At 37.2% G+C, this 19,416-nt stretch overlaps 1 long non-coding RNA gene across 1 annotated transcript; it reads right to left on the bottom strand.

The window, feature by feature from the left end:
• Window positions 1-12,967: 12,967 nt before the first annotated feature.
• LOC137853020 (uncharacterized) lies at window positions 12,968-19,144 on the bottom strand. The gene is made up of 3 exons (XR_011094163.1): window positions 18,834-19,144; window positions 13,541-15,050; window positions 12,968-13,214 (listed from the first exon to the last, which is right to left on the bottom strand). It is a non-coding gene; the product is annotated as an uncharacterized lncRNA (long non-coding RNA).
• Window positions 19,145-19,416: the final 272 nt, after the last annotated feature.

The following is a 19,416-nucleotide window of genomic DNA, read 5'->3' as shown; positions in this document are numbered from 1 at the left end:
GCAGACATGCATATAACTAACATTTCAGAAAGTGTCAAACAAACTACAGCCATGCAAAACAATATGCATTTATATATCACTGTGAAGCTAACTCTACAGTAAAAAGTCTATTTACACATGGAAATGGAGGTAGTACACTTTAGGGGAGGAAAACGATGGCAGTTCAGGGGCTCTTTTACAAAACAGGGTATATATTAACTGTTACTACACAAATATTTTGAAATGCTTTTTAAAAGTGCTTTCACTTAATCGCAAATACATAAAGGAGCAAGGAAAAGAACACACCAGTCTTTTAGAAGCATTATGGAAGGAACCAAAAAAAAAAAAGAGCATGAAAGCTGATATTTGTCTTTATTAATAATTCTACTTATTACAGTAACATCAAAAGGCAATCTGGTGAAGGGCTCCCTGTAAAACACAAGAACACACGTTTATCTTCAGTCAACTCATACAAGTCAGAACAAAACAAGAAACAATAAGAGAAACATTTTAAAGACATCTTAGCAATTTACAGCATGAGCATGACTTGAAGTCAAATTCAGAACAGTAATAAGTGTGAGCGATCCTTGCATGTTAATAAACACAGCCAATCCCTGTGAGCCATTTCAAATACCTAGAGCAAATGTCTACTATTAGGACTTAACCAGACCTGGTTAATGAAAAGTAAAGCTGAAGACCTCTGGTATAGGTGTCTGCTGTTTTGGATTTTATTGTCTAAATGGTAAAGAGAAAGGAGGTTCCTGACCAGCACGCTGCTGGCAGCAGTTCCTTAATGTGTGTGCACTCATTTACCATGCAGCTTGTTTCAATAGCAGGTATAATGAGCTATCAACACTGTGAAGTGGCACTTCTAAACAAATGAACTTATGTCAAAACATTTTAGGCTAGAAGAGTTATATCTACTTTACACATTCACTTGTAAGAAAGAGTCTGTGGCATCACAGACTGCCTTTAACAGACCTCTACATGGCTGTCAGTGAGGTCAGAATTCAGATTTTAGTACATTTTAGTACAACGGTGAGGAATGTGATAAGTACACATCTATATCATAGCTATGTGGCACATTTTGTACAGGCCCAGGTCTCGATGTGTGAATCTTGCAGGTGTGAAGATTAGGAGTTGATGCATACCATAGATACAACTAAGGTGTTCCCTGTGTACAGTTTTGAATTGTATCATAATTCACTTTTATCTTTGTATGCATTACAGGGACTGAATATTTTCCTTCAGCTTGCTCCCAAACTATTTTTTAAATAATTAAAAATATCCAAGCTACTTTGTAGAAGACAGCATGTGTCATCCTGGATACAGTGCTGTGTCATCATAAAAAAATTGTCAGCAGAACATCAGTTATCCACCAACCCTTTCAATAATATGAAGAGAAATATTCTAGCAGAACACCTCTGTCACTCTTCTCAAAAAAGAAAATGGCAACAACTTCTTGCTGACATTTATCTGGTAGATGGTAGCAAAAGTATCCCATTGAATGTTCACAGAAATGGCTGAATGAAGCAATGTGAAGGGAGGGAGGGGTAAATCTTGAACTGCATGTTTCAGTTCTCATCTCATTGCTACTGTAGAGTAAGGCACAGGCAGCTGCAAGATCAGGAGACAAACACATGTAGAGCAGACACAAGAGAAAACTTTTATCAACTAACAGTGCAGTTATTTGAGAAATCTAGGTAGAAAACTTGCACAACCATAACTCAGATTTAGATAAAGGGGAAAAAGCCACGTAGCCCTTTGAAACCTTGATCAGAGTTAAGAGGAATATGAAGACCATTGGCCTTGTCTGCCCGTTGAGCTGACAAATCCCTTTCCTGCGGGAATTAGCTCTGAAGAATACCATCAAAAAAAGCAGCTATTTCCTTCCGATAAAATATTACGTTTCTAGTATTCAAGTTTTTACTATATAAACTTTAATTTGATCTGTACTATCTACAGTGCTACTGGAAAAAATGAGTTGTAACACTTCAGCGACAAGATTCAACCCAATTACCAAGTTCTTCTCTCTGTTAGAGATGTACAAGTTATTTGGCAAATTGAAAGCAATAAAAGGAAGTTAATTTGGCTTGTTTTAAGGTGATTTAACGTTCTTACAGATGAGACCCTGTCCTTGATGTTGTTGGAAACACTGCATAAGCCAGTTAGTTATAAAAGAAAAATATTTTATTGTTTTTATGAGCACAACTTTTGGAAGTTAAGCCACTGCAACATCAAAACCCTTTTGTTCAACTTTTTAAAAAACTGCACCAAATTAGAAATACAAGGTTACCAGATATGGAGAACAGGGTAAAATCAAGTAAAGGTTAAAAATTCATGAACCACAAAGATGAAATCGCATATATAACAGAAAAAAAAATCAGGCTGAATGTCTTAAGTACATGGAAACTGCTTCAGGCAGCTGGGTGAAAATAAATGCTCGGAAACATATCCCTGAATTCATCTAGAAGGTGAATAGGCAAACAGTGCATTACAACAATGAAGGTTTCTATCTTAATGGAGCATTGATCTGTAAAATTAGGCCTGCATCCCAAACTGTGAATAGCAGACATAAAATATTCATAAGGAGGCCGACCCATTATTTTCTCTTGTTTTAGAATCATGAACCAGTTGAGAGAATTGAACTGGCAGTCAGTCACAGTGGCCTTACCACAAAATGGTTAAAGTTAGCTGAAAGTAATGTTTACCAGGACTATTCTGATGAAAAATGGTTAGCAGTGCTATCAGTATTTCATCTGGCAGATCCTCAAAGGTGCTAATATTTGACAAAGCTGTTCTCTTTTGTTCCTAAAGGTTAGATAGAGAAATCCCTTTAGGCAGTGCAGTAGCTGTCCAAGGGCAATGCTCTCTGACCAGGCTCCATATTATATTCCAGGAGAGGAGGGCATCATGTTTAAGGGCAGATTTATTTATTGGGATATATTTGATGTCATGCAGGATTGTGATTTAGAAAAGTGATATAGCAGTGTACTGAAATCACTTTGCAAGCACAATATAACAATTGCCACATAGAGTAGGATCAGAGTGCAAATCTGATTCCCACTGCTGGTCTCTGTTCCCAGTCATTGGGAAGGAAGACATGGGCTGAAGCCAGCTCAAGCTGTTTGCTCTCCTCAAAATCCTCTTGCTAGTCGTTCTTCTGTTATACTCTGGGTTGGGTTAAATGGCCCATTCACTCGCACAATGACCTGTGCTGGTCCAGCTCACTGACAAATTTACTCTCCTGTAACAAACTGAGGGAGAAACACCTCCAGTGCCAGCTGACCCATTCCACTCTTGCTAGCTGTTATCTAAAACCAAGGCCAGGAGGTTATTCAGAGAGGCACGTTCTGCCCCCAAGGGTTTGGTCAGTCACAATCACGTCCAGAAAATGATGTATATCCTTATGGAGTCTGAGTAGTTGAACCATGACATGAGCTGGGACTCCCATGGGGAAGAGGTACACGTGGTTTCTCAGCAATCTGTGCAACACTTTTGCATTTGATACAGATGAGATGTTATAAAGCATATCACTTGAACTTTGTTCACGTTTTACTTGTTCTTATTCTGTTACACCCTCCAGTCAGTGAGATTTTTCAGCTATGTTTAAACAGTGAAGCAATGCACCAATACAGCTGACATACATTTTTTAAGTAAAAAAATATATATATATAGGATTCATCTCTCAAAACTCCTTACTTGCACTGCGCTCCCCAATTCAAAGCAAAAAGCAGTTGCACATCTCTTTTGAACAAGTCTTACATCAATGCAAGATTTTATCACACCGTATGTCCATCATGTCCAAATTCAGGATTTGATGTTTCACTGCAAAGGGTCTCCCCTATTCATCTGGAATGGCCACATTTCTGAGATAGCCAACTAAATTTAAAAATAACTGCTAGATACATCCAGAGATGTTTACCAGGCAGCAAAGAAAATGAACCCTAACAAAGTTTTTGAGTTCTCCTGTCATTTGATCAGTTGAATGAATCAGAAGGTAGAGAAGAAGTGAAAGTCAAGGTTAAGACATGCAAGAGACCCCTGAAGCTGAACAAACAGCAGTAAAAACAGGTAACTACACACCACAGAATAGGCTGGTCAGTGACAATCTGTCCAGAGGTCCCTTACAGGCGACCACTACATACATGGAAAAAATGCTACACTCTGGTTTAATTGGCTGCAGGGGAGGCAGCTGTCTGTGTCTCCTCACCACACATAGGAGGGTGGCAAGGAGCAGGAAAAAGGTTTTAAGAACCCCCGTAAGCTGCCTTCTACACCAGTTTTAATGAGTTCTTTTAGGAGTCACTGAGTCTGAGAGCAGAGTTGCAGCACTCAGCCATGCACATCGCCTCCTGGTACCTCTGGTTTGCTATTTTAGTATAATTGAGGATTGCTGGATTGCATGATTACTAACTGCTGACAGCACTCCACCTCCAGTTTATCTATCATATGAACACGGAGACAATGATGAATAACTGGGTTTCAACACATTTCATGATGCACTTTTTTGTTGTTGCTGTTTTATACTATTAATTCCTATGACTGATTCATTCAGTCATAGACTGTGTCAAGGAATAGTGCTCACATATTAAGACACTTGAGGTGGGTATGATTGCGCTAGATGGTAAAAATAAAACAGGTTGTCTCATAGGCCTCTTTTGCACAGCAGAAACAGTAGCTTAACTAATTTGACACTCGTTGGCACAAAATCTTTTTGTACAGAGCGTTCTAAAGTACTAAGCAACCTATTACATTTGCTTGTTTAATTGATGTTTAGGGCATATGCAGCCCATTTCTTTGTGTAGTAGCCCTTACAATTAACAGTATTACCTGACCAAACTAGTCATTACTGCCCACTGCCTTTGTGTTACTGTTTCATCACGTCCAGATGAAGCCATGTAAACACTCCACATCTATTACGAGAACTTTAGCTGAAACCACCAATGGGAAGATAATCAATCATCTCTGTCTGCATCGTGGAAAGAGGGAGCTGGGAAGTTAGAACATCTGTAATCTCATATTTCTGCTTTGGTTGTGGCAGAGTAACAAGAATATAAGTAAAAGGATTCGCAAGGCTTCTTCAGAGGACTGTTTCATCCTGATTGTTGTCACTTTTTCAGCTACAGATAATTTATGATGCCTCAAAAACAAAAACAAAACAAACAAAATATCACACATAAGGATCTATACATGTACAATAATTTTTTCCAGTGTCAGTGGTTTAACTTTCCCACTCTACAGATATACTGAAATTGTGTGGTTGGACTGTCAATTAGTTAGCCAACACTCCAGTTAATAGCTGCAATCCACACTGTTCAGGATCCCTGAATTATTTATGTAAGGTGGAGCTCCTGAGTTTGAGAGATTCACTTTGGTTTGCCTGGAGGCCCCTTAGTTAGCACATAGAATATGGATGTTCAAATTCCCGCTTCAGACTAGGCAGAACTGGGATTTGGGAATACACCTTACACCTTCAGGCTGTTAGGCCTTAACGAATGGGTGGGGGAGAGGGTGTCAGGAAAGGTCTGAGCCCACCATACAAGCCTTCTCCAGCAGAAGTTCCTGAGGTGGGAATCTCAAGGGAAGGTCAATGCCACATTCCAGGCTGGGGCTTGGTAGAAGCAGTGCCTTCAGAACAGCCCCAAACGTTCTTGTTATACTTGTAGGGTGAACTAATGAAGATAAACCCGTTTTTCAAAACAGCTAAAGGAAATCAGCTTTGTGATTCAGTCTCAGGCATTTACAATATATGTGGGAAAAAAGTAAGAGCTCACTGATTTAGCTTTGTTTCACTCATTCTGTGCCTCTTAAACCTACGCATTTTATAAATAATTCTTTTCACTCAGAAAAGAGGACTTGTAGGTCTTGTTTGCATTGCAGACAGTCAGACTGAAGCAATACAACACCAAAAGAGGTGTGAAATTCTTCTGAATGTGTCTTAAGTAGAGTGTTAATGTCATAACATCATTTTACTGTTAAAATGCTATTAATTTTAAGCAAATGAATATTCCAAACAGCAGCACACATTACAAGAATTTGGTTATAAACACTGGCCAAAATAAAATAAAATAAAATAAAATAAAATAAAATAAAAACACCTTTGATCTCGAAAATATAAAATATGAAATAATGCAATGTTAGCAGATATACTGGCATACCAATATTTAGATGAGTAGCTTTCACATTTCCAGTTCTAAAAATGATTGACATTCATTTATTTCTTCTCTCTCTCTCTTTTTTTTTTTTTTTTTTTTTTTAACCACGGTGTTAATATGGAGAAAAAGCTTTTACTAAATTTGTACTAAATTTGATTGGCTGCTTACTCTGATCTCTAAAACAGCCATGTTCAAATGACTCAGCAGTCACAGAGAAGAGATATATATCAAGATCTCCCGTTTTATTTTTTATTTTCTATACAAAGTTTTTTTACACATTGTCTGGCTTTAACAAAACCAGGAAATTTAAAAATATATATAATAAAATAAAAAGACAGAATCAGAAAAACAAACAAACAAACAAACAACAAAACAAACAAAAAACCATAACATTCTTCTCCCGTTCCCAGGCACTTTTCTATCCAGCAAAAAGTACAGGGTATCTTTGTCATAAGGTAGATGTTGTCGTGTTCATCTGTATTTCATCTTTCTCTTTCAGAAACCAGAACAATTCTGTTTTGAAATCTTTTTTTCTTTCCAATAATGTTGCATTGATATTCCCAGTCATTTTTCCATTTGCATTATCCTTGAGATCATACCAAAAGACTACAGACAACTCACACAGAAACAGTGTATTAAATTGCCAGAAAGACATATTAATAAGCCTTTATAGATACAGTAGTATAAAAGTAGATATATAGGCTCAAATACATATTTAAGAATACCATAAAAAAATAGCATTTGTGATCTGAATGCAAGAAAAGCCACGAAAGAGGTAGCTAAGAAAAGCTACTTTTTTCCTATTTGAATAAAAGAGCAGAAAAAACATTTGCTAGAACACAGAAGATCTCATTAAAAATACTGTATTAACTTTATGTAAGTAAGTAAACCGCCTAGGATTTGTTACTGCTATGTTTTACCATATTTGCTACTAGGTATGTTGCTATTCAGGGATATAGCGTAAGATGTTATTAAACTATCTGTGTAATACAGCCCAGGTGAATACTGAAAACTGCATTTATGAGAGACACTGTGATGTGGAAACCAGGTGTAGAATCAAAAAGCTTTCAAAGATGCACTTTTTTTGGTCCAAAACTTTATACTAATACATGTAATGATAAAAAAATAAAAAAAAATCCTTCTTCCCTTTTTCTCGTTATATTAAAGAACAAATCCACTTCTACCCCTTTGCCAGGTGGCTCCTATCTGGATGCTCAGCTGCTCAGCTCATGTAAGCATTGGGGAGCTGTTGAGAACCAAGCCACTGCCACTGAAAGGTGCCACAACTGTCTCCTCTGCTGCCCCATGAGACCTTTCACTGTCCCCATCCCTCCTGCCAGCACAAGTGCTCTGTGGTCCTATGAGACCCATCAGCAGACAAACACATGTGAAAAATGAGAGGAAGGCTGAAGAAGACTGGTCCCCCATCAGGTTCATTGTAGTCCCATGAATTACCTGTGCTGATCAAAGGGAGGTGGTGACACAAAGATGGCAGTGAGTTAGCAGGGGGTCATGTGGGAGGATTTCTTCATTTTGATAGCAGCGTTGCCTTAAACTATCTATTGAACTACTGCTGGATTTAAATAAGGATGTAGACAAACAGTCATTTGGGAAGGAGCTGCCCTGATGTGAAGCTGCTTATTGTTTCTTGGCAGGAAAGATGTTAAACCCAAGTTGTTTCAGTACTCCCATATATCAGTTTAGTTATGCAGTAGGTAATCATTGGCACAGTGGGCATGATACCCTAAATCACCACAGCTGTTTTATAATGACTGAACAAAGCTTTGCATGCCAAGTGGGTAAATCTTGATCATATATACAGTCACCCAAATCTCTGTATTTGCATCAATTGTTACAAATCACATTGGTAAGGGTGGAATGAGGAAAAGCTGACCTTCCTTAAGGCTAGAGCCTGCTTCTTCTGGAATCCTCTGGATATTTGGTTTCGTCACATTGATGTCTGGCTCCTCCAGCAGTCCTGGGCTGGTATCAGGGTTTCCCTACTGTTCTGAGGGTGGCTGCTGCTGTTTGCTCAGACTTAGTCTTCTGAAAACAGAGTGTTCATCAGATTCACATTCATCAGAACACATTCAGTCTTTAGGCCATTCATGTGTTCATCAGAACAAATTCGGTCTTTAGGCCTGAAGTGAGTTGTTGGGGCTACATTTACATATTTGCAGCATTAGTGGGATTCAATGCTTCAGCTGTATTTTACCGCAGCTTGGAAGCGCATTGCTTTCCAGTCTAGGACAGTCAATGGAAGACAATGCGTTCATGTCCCTTGGCTACTTAAACAAAAATCAGGGCTTAAATCCTCTTTGTTAGTTTAACCTAAACTGTTGGACTCTCTACTGATATGCTAAAGGTGTACAAAGAAGTTTCATTACCATTTTGATGTAGATGAGATAGTCCTTAACAATAGGTGAGGGGAGGAGGTGGAAATCAGCATTACTAGGCAACCTGAACTCTTTAAGTCTGCCGGTATTTGGAATTTCTCACATTACACTTGCAAATCTTGTATTCCTTGTAAGTGCAGACAGATGTTTCTTTTTCCATGTCTTCTTGCCTAAATGTACTTGTAAGTTTAGGATCTTTTAACAACATCCACAAAATTTTGAGTCCTCCAGCCACAGCATGGGGTGCTGGAGCTCAGATGCCCCATCGTAGCCCTGTGCCTGTCCAGCCAGTGTAAGGCAGTATCTAGGGCACAGCAGGGAACAGGTTCTCTATGGCTGTACAAAGGGAACATTTCCTTCTCTGCAGGAAATGTTTGTGGACTGCTCTTCATTCATTCAGTGTGGCCCACTTATGCCATGGTTCAGCAACGCCATCATCCTTCTGGCTTGCATGGACCAGGGAGGTGGTGGGGAAAGCACAGCTACACAAGCCATCTCCAGACAGCTTATAGAAATTATTTGTGGCTTCTTGTTTGTACATGGAAAATGTAGCAACATTAGGATTGCTTTGTCTTTTGCATTGACTTTTCCTATGTCAACTAAAGGATGTGTGTATTCTTACTTGCCACTGAGTAACATATGTTGAGATTAGATGCTTGAACATATCCTTACAATCTAAGATTTTATGAAATAACTGAGCTATATCTTAAAGTGCTTAAAATAATCAATGCTGACTTACTACTTATGTAATTAAGAAGTGTAATTAAGGTAATCAAAGGATAGCACAGTGATTGATTGCTAAATGAAGTTTCAAATGCTACTGTACAGCAATATTTCTATCACATTCTATAATTTTTATAAATGCTAGCAGATATTAGGTATATTTTCAATTATGTTTTGCAAAGCTGTGCAAATCCAGTTTTACTGAGAGGAAATAATTATCTACATTCCAGACTTTGACTCTCAGGATCTCTTGACATTAAAGAATTACACCAAACTACTCCAAAGAGATTAACAGCTTTTCATCAGTTTTCTGTAATGTATGTCCCTGATAGGGTGGTAAATTCTGAATGCAAGCCACTGTTAATTCTTCAGCTAATTCTTTAAAATACTGAGCTATAAACTGGTTTAGTTTAAGAACCGGGTTTCACAACAAACTCAGTATTCTTTTCTGTACAGACAACAAATTTCAGAAAAGAGACCCCTAAAAATCCATCCAGCTGCCCATACTTGTATATGTAATATTGTTACACAATCATATTTACAATAAGAGTTTTTGGAAATGATTCGCTATCATACACTATTTGGAAGGATAGAGTAAAAGAACTGAATTCAAAGAGAGTTTTGGATGACTGGAAATGTGAAATTTGGCTTGGTACATGGGCTGAAATAGCACAAACAAAATGCTGCTGGCTGGGGACAATAGGAACTAGAACAGCTTCAAATATTTTAAAACTACACAAACAATGCAGAACAGAACTTTTAAAAATAATTGTGGTATAGCCAAGGATGTTAATGTGTTCATTTGTGCCAAGCATGTCTTAAATGTATTGTTAGCTTTGACCAAGCAATGATCAAATTTTATAGAATTTCAACACAATAAAAAGTATCACAGAACACTGTTGGAGCTAACAGCCATATTCAACATAAGCAGGTGGTAACAAAACAGGTTTTTTATTGCAGTTTTTATAGATAGTGTATTCCTGTTAGCTGTTTTCTCTGGTTCTGATATTATATGGTTGAAGGCCATCCTTATATCTTTTGAAAGTGACAGAGATAATAAACTGCTGGGCACCACAGATTTCTGCACAAGAAAATAAACTAGCTTCCTGTACCTACCTGCTGGATTTTCTCCTGGCAGAAAATCACCCTTTACTTTACAAATATTGTTTAAAATAGAATGTGTAATTGCTGCAGTGAAGTTTTCCATGTTAATGTCATTGTCAATTAGCACGAATACTTTATATTCAGCTCTTGTTGAATGTTGTGCTTTCCAGGTTTCAGACAAACCTGTGTTAAAGACGAAAGCAAAGAACTGTGTTATGCTAACTCATGTACTATGTGTAAACAAACCTTTCTTACTCAATACAATATTATATTTATGTGCTATATTTTATTACATAAAATATATTACAGAGAATTTGAATTCTAGGGGAGGGGAGGGGAGGGGAGGGGAGGGGAGGGGAGGGGAGGGGAGGGGAGGGGAGGCTCTACCATAAAAGAGATTGGGCCAGAGGTGATATTCTGATCACCTATCCCTGAGCAAGCATTGTGAAGCTAGCTTTAAGCTTGTGGATAACAGTCTATGGGGATCCCATTGATACCCAACATGGTTTATTCACTCTATAGGAAACCTGGATATTTATCTCAACTAAAGATTTTATGCTACAATACTTTGTCTAGGAGTTAAATGTGTAACACCTTGTAGTGATAGTGAAGCAATTCACCTTGGTGTGAAAGCATGGATATTGATAGTGGCATTTCTGTGTGAATAGACTTTCACCCTTATTTTTGTTTGAAAATTCCATCCCATACTAATATAATCTGCATCAGAGCAAAACTAGTCTTTCAGTAGAATAAAGTGTATCCAAGGGGTTCATTGCCCTGATAGTTATCTTACCGGGTAAGTGGGAAGATCTACTTTTTAAAATACAAATTAATTAAATATTCACAGATGAGAACTTCCTTTTATGTTACATTCCTACAATAAAAGGAGTATAAGCCTTTGCTTGAAAGAATGGAGATTAGCTCTACAGTCAGTAGTTACAGCTAAAGCTATATCTGAAACAACAATTTTAGTTACATTTATTCATAACATACTACTGGTGGGTCATGGGAACGGGTCCAGTAGACTGGTAAAAGAAAATGTTAACTAAGCCATCTGTCAACTTGATAAAGCTTTGAATGCAGGATACTTGCCAGTAATCCTTTCTATGACTGACATTTTCCTAATTCCATGCAAAATTATGCATTAGCTGTTCTGCTATAATCTCAATGGGTTGCTATTATTCATTTATTTATTTATATGCATTCTAAGACATCAGCTTCACTCAAAACAATTTGCTGTTACTTGATCAAATTTCCCAATGCTCCTGGATTTTTATGGCTTTGAGTTACTAGTTTCAAAATTTGTGGCACACATTCAACCCAAGGATAGCATATTTAATTAACATTTCACAAACCTATACCAAAAGTTCTATACCTGGAAAAAAATGAATGTATACAGTGTCAATCCTCAGTCTTTATGTTAAAATCAGATGAGGGATTACATTTAAAAACGGACTTCTGAAGAAGTAGACATTAAAAGTTGATCTGAAATTTGGCAGGATGATAGTCTTTGTATTTAAGATGTTTTTTCCATTTCAGTAACTAAATGCCTAAGTTGGAAAAGTTGTAAATTGCTTATGAACCTCTGTGTTTTTTTTTTTTTTTTTTTTATGTTGGTGGTGGTGGTTTTGGTTTTTTATCTGTTTGTTTTTCCCTTTACTATTTCTGCTGGTAGTGTAGCTAATGTTGGTAGTAGTCCTCTGAACACATACATATTAAAGAATTTATTACTAATTTTAAAGCAAAAATCATCACATAAAAAGCTGGTTAAGCCTTGATGTTTCAGCTTGCATATAGTATACTCTCTCAAGTCAAACATAACCAGTATGGTGATACTAGAAGGGTAGGTGATTAAACCAAAAGTTTATTCTTTTCTTTGCCTTTGTAAAAAACTTTATTTTGATGGTAACAACCATAGCTATACCACTTTTATACACATTTTACTACAAACAGGTTTCTAAATTTACCACATGGATTCATAGAAAATTTATCATTCTTCTGAGTTTATTAACAAGTTTCACAGCCTGCATTTCTTACTAGACTCTTGTCCAAACTAAAAAACTGTTACAAAATATTAACCATTGAAATATATCCTTTGGTGCCACAACTTGGAAAATTCTGCTTTTTAACATATCAGCTATGATATTTTTAAGCAATTTTCATGGTTTTCCTTTAACCTATGAAGTTCTATTCTTCTGGGCAGAGCAGATGTTAGTGTTGAAGACTTTTGATCTCATATGGTACAATTAAATTTACAGTTGTATAGGGCAGGATGAACAGAGAAAATTGTAACACATATCAGGAAGAAAATATTTTTTTTTATTAAAAAACAAAGCCCAAGCCACAAGATCCAGTGTTTATAAGCTTTCTGCTAAGTATACCCTTAAAGATCTTTTTGATAATACAAACCCTCTACTTCTGTGGCGCTGTTAAGTTTATATAGTTTTTAAAGTATGGTGATGGTGTCAAATGATGTTGCTTCCATTTCAACTTGACAAATTTACAAAGAATAACACCAGTGATCACAATCCTTTCTTAAGTAAACTGTATAATCATTGGTCAATAGCTGCAAACAACTTGCACAACTTGCAAGGTATTCTTTTTTGTTGTTGTTTGTTTGTTTGCTTTCAAATTAATATATTATGGAGGAAAATAAAATTGATAAATACACACAACTTTCTTTCTAGGGTACATTAGCATGAAAGTATTCAAGCAACAGGAGCTGTGGTAGCCTAAACTGATCAATGCGTGGATATTTTTCTTCCCACTGTCCATGCTGTGTCTTCTCCCTCCCTTGTGAGAGCACTTACCCTCTTGTAAGCATGTCATGAATCTTTTCAGACACCTGATACAGCTGAAACAAATGTAGCAAGAAAGTGATTATTATTATTATTATTATTATTTTAAATGCCGCTTTTGAATGAGTTTAACATGTAGTTTTATGAGGTGTAGAGCTGATGTTGGGATGGAACGGCTATGGTAATCCGGAATTAGATCAGTTTAAACAGGCTTGGAGCAGTGTGCTTGGGTGTACCAAGCTCTGATTCTGCTCACTACTCATATCACCCTTTTCTCAGCATCTGGCAAGGAAGTACAGATTCTGCGACCTTTGTCTGAAGGAATATCAACTTCACAGTACATTTAGTTCATATGCACTTAACATTCATTTGCAGTGCTTACCATTTTGGCAATATTCCAGCCTTGTGTCCTCACATGACTTGGTGGTTGGTTTGTCCACATGACCTCTGCTGTGTCAGGGCTGGTTAGATATCAGCTGCTGCAGGAGAGCTCTTTCTGAAGTTGAAAGCACTCTGAATTTGAGGGTATATCAATTGGACAGGTAGCACAGTTTATATAGAGCAATACACCACCGGTCTCCTTGTCTTCTGGGAAGAGGTTATCATTTATTCTTTTGAACAAACTTCATAGCAAAGGCCTTTACAAAGCTGTCACCTACGGTGTTCACTTAAGCAAGTCATGTCTGTCCTGCAGTGTGAAACCACAAGAGAAATTCCAATACAATCTTCCAAGTATCAAAAGAAAAAAGTGGCCCTCCAACATCAGTTCTTTGGTTATTATGTGGGGCTGGACTAGGCAGTATTTGTCACAGATGCTTCTGCCTGCTTGTGGTTTGGAGAAGAGTAATAAGATACTGCAGAACAGAGGTAATTCCAGGATCAGCATGGAGTCTGATAATGGTCAGCTGAAAACCTGAGCCTCCATATTATGGAAAGAGAAGGCTATTGATGGGAATCCTTGGTCTGCCAAATTTCTGGATGGAACTCCTTCTTTTTGGTATGGGAATCTTTCTTTTCAGTGGTCAGATTTGTTTTTGTTGTAAATACTTTGTTTAATTTTCTATGATAGACAGGAGGTCTTTTTCACTGGCATCTGAAATAATGTCAAGGGAAGAATCAGTGTTGTCTGTGCATTTAAAGATTTTCTGTACCTAAACAGGTCACCATTCAGAAAGCATTTATTTCTTGTTCTACACTTTTCATGCTTACGGGGAGCTGGTGTATGGTTGTCCTGTCTTCAGAATAGTGACCTCCTCTTCCTGTCTGCAAGTAAGTACACTACAAATTTTGAGTTATAGTAGTTACAGTATTTTCCTTAAAACTCGGTCAGTGCTGTTTTAAGACTACGTAGAAAGTTACAGAGTACATTGTAAAGTTCTATGAAATAGTATGGTGTATAGTCTTTGTAGTATACTATAATAATATTATCTTTAAGGACAACTGGATGGCTTTGTGTTAATGTGGAGGGTGGTGGTGTCTCATACAAAACTAAACATTTCTGCAGTTCTGCTTGTTGAATGCATAGCATAGGTGAGCAAAAGTAATAGGGCATTGGTAAGATAACAGGCTCAGGTCATTGCACACTCTAAGATTTTCAAAAGTTGTTTTAACTCCATTCATCTCACTGCAAACCTTGTGCATGCCTGCAGGGGGTACAAAATGGAACTTTTTGCATAAAAGTACTCTGTTGTAGATCTGGCATCAGAAGGAGAGCCTCTCTGTTTTTCATTTCAGAATAGGTATCTCTGGCCTTTTATTCCTGAAGGACATCAGGTGGGACCATTCTGGTGAATTATGTCAGAGCATACCTTGCTGTGCTCCTTTTAGGACTTTTAAAATAGGCATCTGTTCTGATTCTCGATCAGTGACGTCTCTTCTGACATAAGGACTGCCTGCAGAGGTATAAAAATATAGCTGCTAAATGCTACTCTCTCACACCTTACTGCCCATCCATTGTGATAAAATGACCTTTTGCATCCAGCATCTAGCAAAATTATAGGAGAAGAATGTAAAAAGAGGAATATTTGGTGAGCAAATAGCACAGAAGTGGCTGATGGGACAGGGAAGAGAAGAACAAAAAGGCAACATGGCCATGTTGCTGGCTATGTGCAATGTTCGAGGAGATTGGACAGAAAGGTACACAATTAGGCATGGGAGAAATGTAATTTGTGTAAATTGTGAATAGTCTGAGAACCTTCTGGAAAACATGTAATGCTCCCCCATTTTTTCCTTTGCAACAGTTCTTCTGCCTTATGTGGCTCCATCTGATGTGGCACTGAGCACCTCTTACTCATGTAAGATGTAAGTTTTGCTATCCACAGATCCTCCCACCTAGACATTTCAGTTAGATAATACCACATCTGAGCTGCTATGCCAAAGATGATTTCTGCCATGGCTTTTTATTTCTCAAGTGCAACCAGGGAGAAAATTTGCAATGATATCTCCCTGATGTGTGTGTAAGGCCAAAAGACCTCCATTTTCATTATCTCACAATGGTAACATTGGATCTACTCCTGGCAAAAGTTGCTTTTAAGGATCCTGGCAGGACTGTTCAGAAACAGTAATATGCTTTGGCATTATTTCTGCCTCAGTTTTCCTGCATTTTATCCAACTCTGTGCATTTTTAGTGTGGAAATGTTTCTGTAAGGTTTGTGTGACGGTGAAAGCAATCTCACTTATTAACTGTTTTCTCTTTTCGTTCATTTAGAGGAGCATTTGAATCTGTGCAAATATCACCTACATTACATGTTTGGGTAATTATGATTGGCACCTTCAGGTGGCAAGCATATCACTCTTCTATACTAGACTCTCCATCAAATCCTCACTGAAACTTCACCACTGCCAATCCAAATATTTCATGCAGGCAAAGCTCATCTTCCTCAGGACTTCATACTTGCAGTACCTCCAGTAATCACCTGCTACTACTGTTAGGCTATTTAGTGTTGCCCAAATGTTGATTCTGGAGGAGGACCTGCATATCATGCTCCTCTAGAACAGCTAGCACTTTTCTTATTTTTAAAATACAATTTTGATAAAGTTTTTGGAAGATTAAAGTAGACAACCAACTTTATGCATCTTGTGAGGCTTGATTCTGTTAGAACATGACCATTATTTATCATTACATATATTTCAAGGAAACAGTGATTACATGGCCAAGTGCCAAATGTCCTTAGAAATTATGCATCTGCAGTGCTGCATCTCACGAAAGGTATCTGTATAAGACATTACTGTTAATAAAATAACATTACTGTGGATGCATTCTCAAGTAACCCATAGTGAGCTATCAGTGAATGTGGAGTAGCTTTGCTTTTCTGCTTGGCTATTGCTGCTAATTAACCAATATTTGAAGTACAAATCCTACTCTCTGAGGTCCTACTCTCTGAAGTAGGATATGAATGCCATACTGTATGGAATCACTATAAAACATTTCTTCATATTATTTCTTTCTTATTTCATGGGATGTCATACAATCCTACACTTAGGATTGCGTACTATATTCTACTACTGACTTACCAGAAATAAAAGCAGATAATTGCCTATTGGAAAGTGTCGGGTCTAGAAGACTTTACATTATGTACTGAAGGTTCCCAAATATTTGACAAACTACATAAGAATTATTCATTCTCCTATACCTGTTTTTAGCTTCCTTGATTAGAAAAGAGCAGTCTTTGTCACAAAAGCCTTTCTTCAACATTTCTTAATACTGCAGCTATTGTTTTTAACAGAGGTGAGATGAAAAATAGCTTTTTGAGCTGAAACTTTTAATAGGATGAATTCTAGGATATAATGATTAGTAACAGCTCTACAAAAATTAACCACAAAGTACTTTAAAGACTACAAGTGCTCAAGATCTCCCTTTTACATCAAATCTGGAAAATCAAGTGCTCTTTGGATTTACTGAGGTAACAGAGCAATTCTCCACTAAGATAACCTCACATGTTTTAGGCCTACTTGGCCTATTACTTTTTCATTCTGATCATGCTTAATTAAATGAAAGATACAGATCTACAGAGTGCAATGACTTATCTAGACAACTGGATGTAGACTCTATGCAGTCTGAGGGTGGTGGGACTACCAGATTGTGGAGCAGCCTGGTGTGAGACTCTTCCAGGACACGTCAGCTCCAGCTTCAGCTGCTGGAGCTAACTCCTCATTGCAAAAGTGGAACACAATTTTATGGAGACAAAGAACAAAAAAAGAGGCAACCCTGAATGCAGGCTGGAAACAAGAAAATTGGCTGTGAAACAAATGTGCGTTATACAACTTATGATCCACCCATTCTCTACATTTTCTTAGGTTTATTTTGATAAGGTATAGGGAGAATACGTGTATAGGATGAGGAATTTCAGGACATATAGTATTTCAGCAGGACATTTAGATTGCACAGGTGCTATGTAATTATTCACTTAACTGGGAAAGACGCTAAATGTTAGATGACAAGGGGTTACACCATGGGTTTCCTTATTGAATGCTAATAGCTATTTCTAAGCATTGATTTCGCTGTAGATTAGCTGCTGTCATTTCTCAGTAATAATCATTTTGCTCAGAAAAACATGCAAAAAAAAAACAAACATGCTTACTGAATGTGTGATTTTCTAAGATGAAATGCAAGCAGCCTTTCTTTCTTAAAAATATGTTTGCAAACAGGGGCTGATATTCTTGTTGGACAGATGATTTCTATTAAAAACAGTTTGGCAAACATATGGATTAAGTCTTGCAGTGACAGAAGAAACCCTGTTCAATTAAAGTAAATGGCAAGCGCATTGATTTTAGTTGTGTAGGAGCAAACACAGAACAGTGGGTAAAATGGTGACGTTTTAACCATTAGTAAGAACATCAAGATTGTAAACAGATGCTTACATTACAGTGACCTTAGACCTCAGAATAATGATTTTTTGGATTCTGTATGATGATCATCCAGGAAAAAATATTTAATGATTTAGTCAGTGCCCAAACTCAACACACTAGCATTCTATAATACTTGTATGTGTCTATCTTGAACCATTTAAAAAAAATATATTTTAATGCATTTCATACTTTTTCTGTTTTAATGAAGGAGTATGTAAGACAAAGCCTTTTCTGCCCTCAAAAAAAGGAGCTAAATCTGTTTATGAGCAAAAAAAAATACCAGAGACAGTACAGATTCACTAGGTGGCAGCATAGTTAGTAATTTTATGTAAGGTCTAGTTCATACTCCATGTATGTTTTAGGTACATTTTGGCCAAGCTGAACGTGAAAACAGAGAAATAGTCTCTTAGAAAGCTAATATTAAGAAAATAAAATGATTGTAAGTATGACATTCTTTCACAACACATTAATTTAAGGATATGCTCCATATCTGAGATAAATGATATGCGTTACTGCATGGTAAAAATCTACAACAGAACAGAGAAAATTAATTTCCTAAACAGATGTCCCAATATAGCTTTTAGTTAACTCTATAGTGGATGAAATTTGAATTGCAGCTTCAGAATGGTTAATAATAATAATAATAATAATAATAATAAGCCATTAAAAGTTACTAAAGGTAATATGAGTTGATCATAACCAAGGGAGAAATTTAGTCAAGATTGCACCTCAGAAGAAGATCACTGCCAGTGCTCTCCAGAACCTGGTATAGGGCAAACACCATAGTGCCAAATGGAAGAACAAAGGGAGCAGAGAAGGAAGCTTACCTTCACGGCTGACCATTTTCAAAGCTGCACTGATGCTGTGAACTTGTAGCTGAAGTTTCCTGGTTGGGTATGAGACTGGAAATGGATCTTACCTAGTTGCAAGATGCTCTCTAATTTCATGTTTTTACTGTAAATGACAGTTTATTTTTTTCCTTCTCTTTGGTGGAAAAACTAGTTTAAAACCTTCTCAGCAGGGAAAATGCATATGAAAAAACAGCAATAAATAGACTGAAATAATTCAGTCTTCTTAAATTTGAAGCTTCAGATGAACAGATTGGCCCTTCTCATCTCCATACATGCTTTACTATCAACAATTGTAGATTCATAATGGATGATTTACTGAAATGTTCTGCAAACAAGCTATTTCCTGGTACAAATCAACATAATTATCCAATAATCTCTGTTCTCCAATGTTTCTCTCAGCCAGTTATGCTTAATGCTTTTCAAGCATATTTGCAACACTGCTGCTGCTAGCCCACTTGGAACCCAGTCGTGAGCACTTAGTCAGGCCACATTTTCTTTGTCTGCTTAATTTCCCCTCATTAGAGACTGTGTGATCCATTACTTTATATTTCAAACTTTG

This window comes from Anas acuta, chromosome 3 (genome assembly GCF_963932015.1).
Source record: "Anas acuta chromosome 3, bAnaAcu1.1, whole genome shotgun sequence".
Lineage (NCBI taxonomy): Eukaryota > Metazoa > Chordata > Aves > Anseriformes > Anatidae > Anas > Anas acuta.
This window is presented reverse-complemented; position numbering and strand designations above follow the sequence as displayed.